This window comes from Branchiostoma lanceolatum, chromosome 8 (genome assembly GCF_035083965.1).
Source record: "Branchiostoma lanceolatum isolate klBraLanc5 chromosome 8, klBraLanc5.hap2, whole genome shotgun sequence".
Lineage (NCBI taxonomy): Eukaryota > Metazoa > Chordata > Leptocardii > Amphioxiformes > Branchiostomatidae > Branchiostoma > Branchiostoma lanceolatum.
Window position 1 is genome coordinate 20672557 of NC_089729.1, and position 7500 is coordinate 20680056.

The window sequence follows — 7500 nt, forward strand, 5'->3', positions numbered from 1 at the left end:
AGACATCGGAGGTAACGGGCCGAGGGCTTGGAGTTCGCTCCCAGTCTGGCTGGGCGAGAGGGCGCCAAGTCGAGCTCGATCGGGCCCCGTCCTTGGTGCTGAAATGGGGGGTCCCTCGCTCCGACGTCCTCCGCCGAGGGAGCGAGTGAGCGAGTCCGATGAACGAGCGACGGAGGAGGCGTCCCGAGGTGGTCGGGCAGGTTCGGCTCAGCCCCGTGCCTGGTGGGCAGGAGTAAACCCAAGGGTGGTAGGCAGGGGCCGCGCGCTCCGGTCTGGCATGTCGGACGGACGGCAGGGCTCCTAAGCTGTCTCCCATGCAGCTTCCCGTCAGGACACTCTCGAGGCTGCGGAGGGGCGTCTCAGTCGCCCCGGCCACGGGCTCCAAGCCGGAAGGCGCAGCTTCCGATGTATTGGCCACTGCTGCTGCAGGGCTCCTAAGCTGGCTCCCATGCCGGTCTTAAGGGGAATAGCAGCCGATTCCCGTCTTAAGGAGAAGAGCAGCGGCCAGCGTGCTGCCAAGTGTCAGAGTCTTTCCGATGTCGGTTCCCGACTTAAGGGGAAAAGCAGCCGTCAGCGTGCTGGCAAGTGTCAAAGTACTTCCGATATCTCTTGTGTCTGTCGTGTCTCAAGGGCTGTCGGTGCCTGCGGACTGCCCAGCCCGCAGGCTGCGGTGGGGCGTGCCGGTCGCTCCGGCTACGGGCTTTGAGCCGGAGAGCGCAGCTTCCGATGTACCGGCCACAGCTGTGTGCCTAAGCGGCCGGGCGGATTTTCCGATGTCCGAAGGACCTGATGCCGCTAGCCACGTCGCTCCGATGTATTGCTTTGGCTTGAAGTTGTTGGGCTGGTCGGGGTACTTCCGATCCCCGTATGTAAGGGGAATAGCAACTGGTGTTGGGGTTCTTCCGATTCGAAAGGGGAATAGCAGCCACCAGTGCAAGTCCTGGCAATTAATCGTCTTCCGATGTTTGCGCCGTCGGCAGGACACTCTCGGTGCGCCTGCGGACTGCCCACCCCGCAGGCTGCCGAGGAGCGTTCCGGTCGCCCGAAGGCGGCCGACCGTGGCTGCCCTACGGCCGGGCAGGGCCTCTGCTGCCGAGAGGCACGCCCCGTTGCACCTGCGAACGGGCCCCGGCCGCTGGCCACGTCTTCCCGTGCATGGCTTTGGCCTGAAGTTGAGCGCAGGTGGCGTCGATCCTTGGAGAAAGCCCGTAAGAGCTTCGGTCGCTGACTCCGATCCTGCGAGAAAGCCCGTTAAGACCTTCGGTCGCTGACTCCGATCCTTGGAGAAAGCCCGTTAAGACCTTCGGTCGCTGACTCCGATCCTTGGAGAAAGCCCGTAAAGACCTTCGGTCGCTGACTCCGATCCTGCGAGAAAGCCCGTTGTTAAGACCTTCGGTCGCTGACTCCGATCCTGCGAGAAAGCCCGTTAAGACCTTTGGTCGCTGACTCCGATCCTTGGAGAAAGCCCGTTAAGACCTTCGGTCGCTGACTCCGATCCTTGGAGAAAGCCCGTAAAGACCTTCGGTCGCTGACTCCGATCCTGCGAGAAAGCCCGTTAAGACCTTCGGTCGCTGACTCCGATCCTTGGAGAAAGCCCGTAAAGACCTTCGGTCGCTGACTCCGATCCTTGGAGAAAGCCCGTAAAGACCTTCGGTCGCTGACTCCGATCCTGCGAGAAAGCCCGTTAAGACCTTCGGTCGCTGACTCCGATCCTTGGAGAAAGCCCGTTAAGACCTTCGGTCGCTGACTCCGATCCTTGGAGAAAGCCCGTTAAGACCTTCGGTCGCTGACTCCGATCTTTGGAGAAAGCCCGTAAAGACCTTCGGTCGCTGACTCCGATCCTGCGAGAAAGCCCGTTAAGACCTTCGGTCGCTGACTCCGATCCTTGGAGAAAGCCCGTAAAGACCTTCGGTCGCTGACTCCGATCCTGCGAGAAAGCCCGTTAAGACCTTTGGTCGCTGACTCCGATCCTTGGAGAAAGCCCGTTAAGACCTTCGGTCGCTGACTCCGATCCTTGGAGAAAGCCCGTAAAGACCTTCGGTCGCTGACTCCGATCCTTGGAGAAAGCCCGTAAAGACCTTCGGTCGCTGACTCCGATCCTGCGAGAAAGCCCGTTAAGACCTTTGGTCGCTGACTCCGATCCTTGGAGAAAGCCCGTTAAGACCTTCGGTCGCTGACTCCGATCCTTGGAGAAAGCCCGTTAAGACCTTCGGTCGCTGACTCCGATCCTTGGAGAAAGCCCGTTAAGACCTTCGGTCGCTGACTCCGATCTTTGGAGAAAGCCCGTAAAGACCTTCGGTCGCTGACTCCGATCCTGCGAGAAAGCCCGTTAAGACCTTCGGTCGCTGACTCCGATCCTTGGAGAAAGCCCGTAAAGACCTTCGGTCGCTGACTCCGATCCTGCGAGAAAGCCCGTTAAGACCTTTGGTCGCTGACTCCGATCCTTGGAGAAAGCCCGTTAAGACCTTCGGTCGCTGACTCCGATCCTTGGAGAAAGCCCGTTAAGACCTTCGGTCGCTGACTCCGATCCTTGGAGAAAGCCCGTTAAGACCTTCGGTCGCTGACTCCGATCTTTGGAGAAAGCCCGTAAAGACCTTCGGTCGCTGACTCCGATCCTGCGAGAAAGCCCGTTAAGACCTTCGGTCGCTGACTCCGATCCTTGGAGAAAGCCCGTTAAGACCTTCGGTCGCTGACTCCGATCCTTGGAGAAAGCCCGTCAAGACCTTCCGTCGCTGACTCCGATCTTTGGAGAAAGCCCGCAAGAGCTTTGGTGACTCACTCCGATTTCGCGAGAAGGGCCGCAAGAGCTGCGGGGACTCACTCCGATCCTGTGACAAAGCCCGACTCTTCAGGTCGCTCCTATGTAGCCCACCATCTCTTAAGCATTGGCGGCCGGGTCGGCCGGCGCTGACGGCCGAAGGAAGCCGCCGGGCGGACCGCGTTTGGTGTTTCCCCGCTCCCGAGGCCGCCTGCTACACGACGGCATGCGACTTTCCGGCCTGCCCCGACTTTCGGATTTCGCCAGGGTGTCTGACCAAGGTGTAGGTCGCCGATCCTACCTTGAGAGGAGTGGTCGTTTTTTGACTAGGCAACTCTTCCAGAGCCCGTAGCGGACGGCGGCTGGGGGCCAGCGGGTCCGGGAGGGTGCGGACGGGGCCGGCGCGGCACGGGCCAGACCCCTGCGTGGAGAAAAGACGGGGTCGTCCGGTGACTTTGCCCCGTCGGCCGGCTCCATCGGACTTGGCACCGGGCGCCTGGGCGGGTGTCGGCGGGGGGAGTGAGCGCCCCGCCCCGCCCGACTCCGACCGCCCCGGAGGGCGCCCCGGGCCCGCCGGGCGAGCGAGCAGGGTCCGTCCGGTGTGGGGCGGGGCCCGGGGAGGCGGGGGTGGAGCGGGCGGCCGAGCAACGGGGTCGACCGGGACGGGTCTCCCCCGGCCGGCGGGGCCGGTCTCCCGTTGCCCCCGAAGCCTACCCCGTGGCCGACTTGCGGTGGTTTTTCAAAAAAGTGCTCTGTAGGGTGTCTGACCATGTCGTGGGTCGCTCAACCTACCTTGAGAGAGTGGTCGTTTTTTGACTAGCTCGGGAATCGACGGCGAGCAATCGCACACTCTCTCGCCAGTCGTTTTGCTACCCCGCCGACCAGGCTGCCACTCCCCGCGAGGGCAGCCGGAGGTCGACAACCGGCTTGGAAGGCGCCCGCTCCTCCGCTCCTGCGGGCGAGGACGGGCGTGCCGACGGGCGTCCGGAACCAGCGCCGGGGCAGGCCCTCCGCGGAGGGCAGCCCGGGTCCCGCCGCTGCGGCGGCGGACCCAACGGCGACGGCTCGCCCCTTCCGTCTGCGTGCGAGTACGCCTTGCGGACTCGGCGGTTCGAGACCCGGCCGTCCGCCTTGCCGGCGGACGCGTCCGGTCGTGAGAGTGCGGGACCGTTCCTGACGGGACGGCTCGGGCGTTGAAGGGAAGCAACGGTCAGGTGTGGCCGGGAGTTCTGCGCTCAGGCTCCCGAGGGTTCGCGGCCATCTCCACGGCGCGTTCCCACCTCACGGCAGCGACGGACTCGGCGGCGCTCGGCGCTCCGGTCGAGCGGGACCGTGTGGCGGCGGCGGCAGTTGCGGGTCTTCCCGCGCTGCCCCGCGGCCGCGGCGGTCCTCTCCCGGCGGCGACCGCTCTTTCGCCGCCTCGGCGTCCTCGCTACCTGGTTGATCCTGCCAGTAGTCATATGCTTGTCTCAAAGATTAAGCCATGCACGTGCAAGTTTAAACTGTCCCAGTGAAACTGCGAATGGCTCATTAAATCAGTTATGGTTCCTTTGATCGTCACATCCTACATGGATAACTGTGGTAATTCTAGAGCTAATACATGCGGAAGAAGCGCCGACCTCACGGTCTGGCGTGCATTTATCAGACCAAGACCGACCCGGGGTTCGCCCCGGTCCCTTTGGTGACTCTGGATAACCCAGCCGATCGCACGGTCTTCGCACCGGCGACAGATCATTCGAATGTCTGCCCTATCAACTTTCGATGGTAGGTTCTGTGCCTACCATGGTGGCAACGGGTGACGGGGAATCAGGGTTCGGTTCCGGAGAGGGAGCCTGAGAAACGGCTACCACATCCAAGGAAGGCAGCAGGCGCGCAAATTACCCACTCCCGACTCGGGGAGGTAGTGACGAAAAATAACAATACGGGACTCTTTCGAGGCCCCGTAATTGGAATGGGTACACTTTAAATCCTTTAACGAGGATCTATTGGAGGGCAAGTCTGGTGCCAGCAGCCGCGGTAATTCCAGCTCCAATAGCGTATATTAAAGTTGTTGCGGTTAAAAAGCTCGTAGTTGGATCTTGGGACCGGGCTTGCGGTCCGCCGCGAGGCGTGTCACTGCTCGTCCCGGCCCTCCCCGCCGGATTCTCCTTGGTGCTCTTAACTGAGTGCCTCGGGGTGCCGGAGCGTTTACTTTGAAAAAATTAGAGTGTTCAAAGCAGGCCTGGCGCCTGAATAGTGGTGCATGGAATAATGGAATAGGACCTCGGTTCTATTTCGTTGGTTTTCGGAACGTGAGGTAATGATCAAGAGGGACGGACGGGGGCATTCGTATTGCGGCGGGAGAGGTGAAATTCTTGGATCGCCGCAAGACGAACCACTGCGAAAGCATTTGCCAAGAATGTTTTCATTGATCAAGAACGAAAGTTGTGGGCGCGAAGGCGATCAGATACCGCCCTAGTCACAACCATAAACGATGCCAACCAGCGATCCGCCGGCGTTACTTCGATGACCCGATGGGCAGCTCCCGGGAAACCTGAGTTTTCGGGTTCCGGGGGAAGTATGGTTGCAAAGCTGGAACTTAAAGGAATTGACGGAAGGGCACCACCAGGAGTGGAGCCTGCGGCTTAATTTGACTCAACACGGGGAAACTCACCCGGCCCGGACACAGTAAGGATTGACAGATTGAGAGCTCTTTCTTGATTCTGTGGGTGGTGGTGCATGGCCGTTCTTAGTTGGTGGAGCGATTTGTCTGGCTAATCCCGATAACGAACGAGACTCTGGCATGCTAACTAGTTCGGCGATCCCGCGCGATCGGCCGCAACTTCTTAGAGGGACAGCCGGCAGTAAGCCGGACGAGATGGAGCAATAACAGGTCTGTGATGCCCTTAGATGTCCGGGGCCGCACGCGCGCTACAATGAAGGCATCAGCGAGTCTTTCGCCTTCGCCGAAAGGTGCGGGTAACCTGCTGAACCGCCTTCGTGCTAGGGATCGGGGATTGCAATTATCTCCCATGAACGAGGAATTCCCAGTAGATGCGTGTCATCAGCGCGCGTTGATTACGTCCCTGCCCTTTGTACACACCGCCCGTCGCTACTACCGATTGAATGGTTTAGTGAGGCCAGTCGATCGGCCCCTCTCGGGCCGGCAACGGTCTGGAGGAGCGCCGAGAAGCCGATCAAACTTGACCATTTAGAGGAAGTAAAAGTCGTAACAAGGTTTCCGTAGGTGAACCTGCGGAAGGATCATTACCGAAACGAAGAAGCGAGGCGCTCGCGTCGTCGACTTCACACCAAACTCGTGGCAAGGAGCGGGCTCTGGTGCCCCCGGCCTCCCGCTCCGACCCTCACTCTTCCTTACCGCCTCGACAAGGTGGCGCTCCGACGGTTGCTCTCGCGCCAATCGCTCCTCCTTCGCGGAGGAGCGCGGGCGGAGAGCCAGGAGCGCCCATGCCGACCCGCTTGGCGGCGGGACCCGGCAGCCCCCTTGGAACGTTGGTCGGGCGCCTTCAGTGTGAGCCCGTCGTTCCCTATACCCTGCTAAACCAGCGAGCCGCCCCGAGTAGCCTGGTCGAGGACTGAGTCAGGTCCTCCCGGCGAAAAGTCTTGGGCGGGCGAGCGCAAGTGGGGGCACCTATATCCTGGCGGAGGGGCGTCGCGTCGTGGGTTTGCGCGGAATGGGGTTGAGTTGCTAGTCTCACGGCGGGGCCTAGGTGAGACGGCTCCTCCCCGGCACCCCGGCGCGGCGTTTCGGTCTCTGACTCGATGCAATCCATCTTGCGGACGAGTGACCTGTCCTTAAGCGTCGGACTTCGAGCGGGCGTCCCGCGGTCCAAGGCCTCCTTTGGGCAGAGGGGAGGACTGCTCTCGGTCGCCGCCGGCCAGCCACCGGCGGTCTCGACCGACTGCTCCACTCCCCGAGGTCTTCAAGAGAAGGGCGGGCGCAATCGACCCCTCGGCTCTAATTTCCCGGCCGGGTTTTGTCGAGGGGGCGCAGCGGTCTTCGCGGCGGGTCCCGGTTCGCGGAGCGACCCCCAGCCCTTCCGCTCGTTCGCCGTCCTTCACTCCGAAGGGCGCCTTCTTCCCGTCTCTGAAACGACGGTGCCGAGAGGCAAAGACAAGCTTTCGATGCGAAACGAAAAAGAAAAACGACAACTCTTAGCGGTGGATCACTCGGCTCGTGTGTCGATGAAGAACGCAGCCAGCTGCGAGAAGTAATGTGAATTGCAGGACACATTGATCATCGACTCTTCGAACGCACTCTGCGGCCCCGGGTCCGTCCCGGGGCCACGTCTGGCTGAGGGTCGGTTTTACCTTCAATCGCGTCGCGCCGCTCCATCTCTCATCTCGCCCTCGGGCGCAGAGAAAGAGACTGCGGTCGCGGCGCGCGGCTGGGGGTCTCTGTCGAAGCTGGCGGCTTTACACGGCGATCGGTAGAAGCTTCGTCCCCCGAAGGACAGATTTTCACAGTTCCCTCCGGCGGAGACGCTCGCGTCCAAACCCGATTTGCTTCTCGGGCTGGCGGCGCCTCGCTCGGGCGGACCGCGGGGAGTTTCTCCTCGCGACCCCGACCCGGCTTGGCGCATCCCCGCCGTCCGAATCGCAACCCGGACAATCGAGCTGATCTCTCCCCGGCGAGCGAGACTGCGAAGGGCGTCGGCAGGCGGCGAGCCCGTCCGTTTGCAACAAACAAACGGGACGGCCGCCCAAGAGCAGCGCTTGCTGCTCACTCCACTCCTCGACCT

The 7500-nt window shown here is 61.7% G+C and overlaps 3 non-coding genes across 3 annotated transcripts in view; all 3 read left to right on the forward strand.

The window, feature by feature from the left end:
* Nucleotides 1-4191: 4191 nt before the first annotated feature.
* Nucleotides 4192-6007, forward strand: LOC136441050 (small subunit ribosomal RNA). Its single transcript, XR_010756770.1, has one exon. It is a non-coding gene; the product is annotated as a small subunit ribosomal RNA (ribosomal RNA).
* A 901-nt stretch (nt 6008-6908) lies between these two features.
* On the forward strand, nt 6909-7062 carry LOC136441124 (5.8S ribosomal RNA). The gene has a single exon (XR_010756841.1). It is a non-coding gene; the product is annotated as a 5.8S ribosomal RNA (ribosomal RNA).
* Nucleotides 7063-7494: 432 nt separating this feature from the next.
* Nucleotides 7495-7500, forward strand: part of LOC136441082 (large subunit ribosomal RNA) — a 3892-nt gene continuing 3886 nt past the window's right edge. The window contains exon 1 of the ribosomal RNA XR_010756802.1: nt 7495-7500. This exon is cut by the window's right edge and continues 3886 nt beyond it. This is a non-coding gene — a ribosomal RNA (large subunit ribosomal RNA).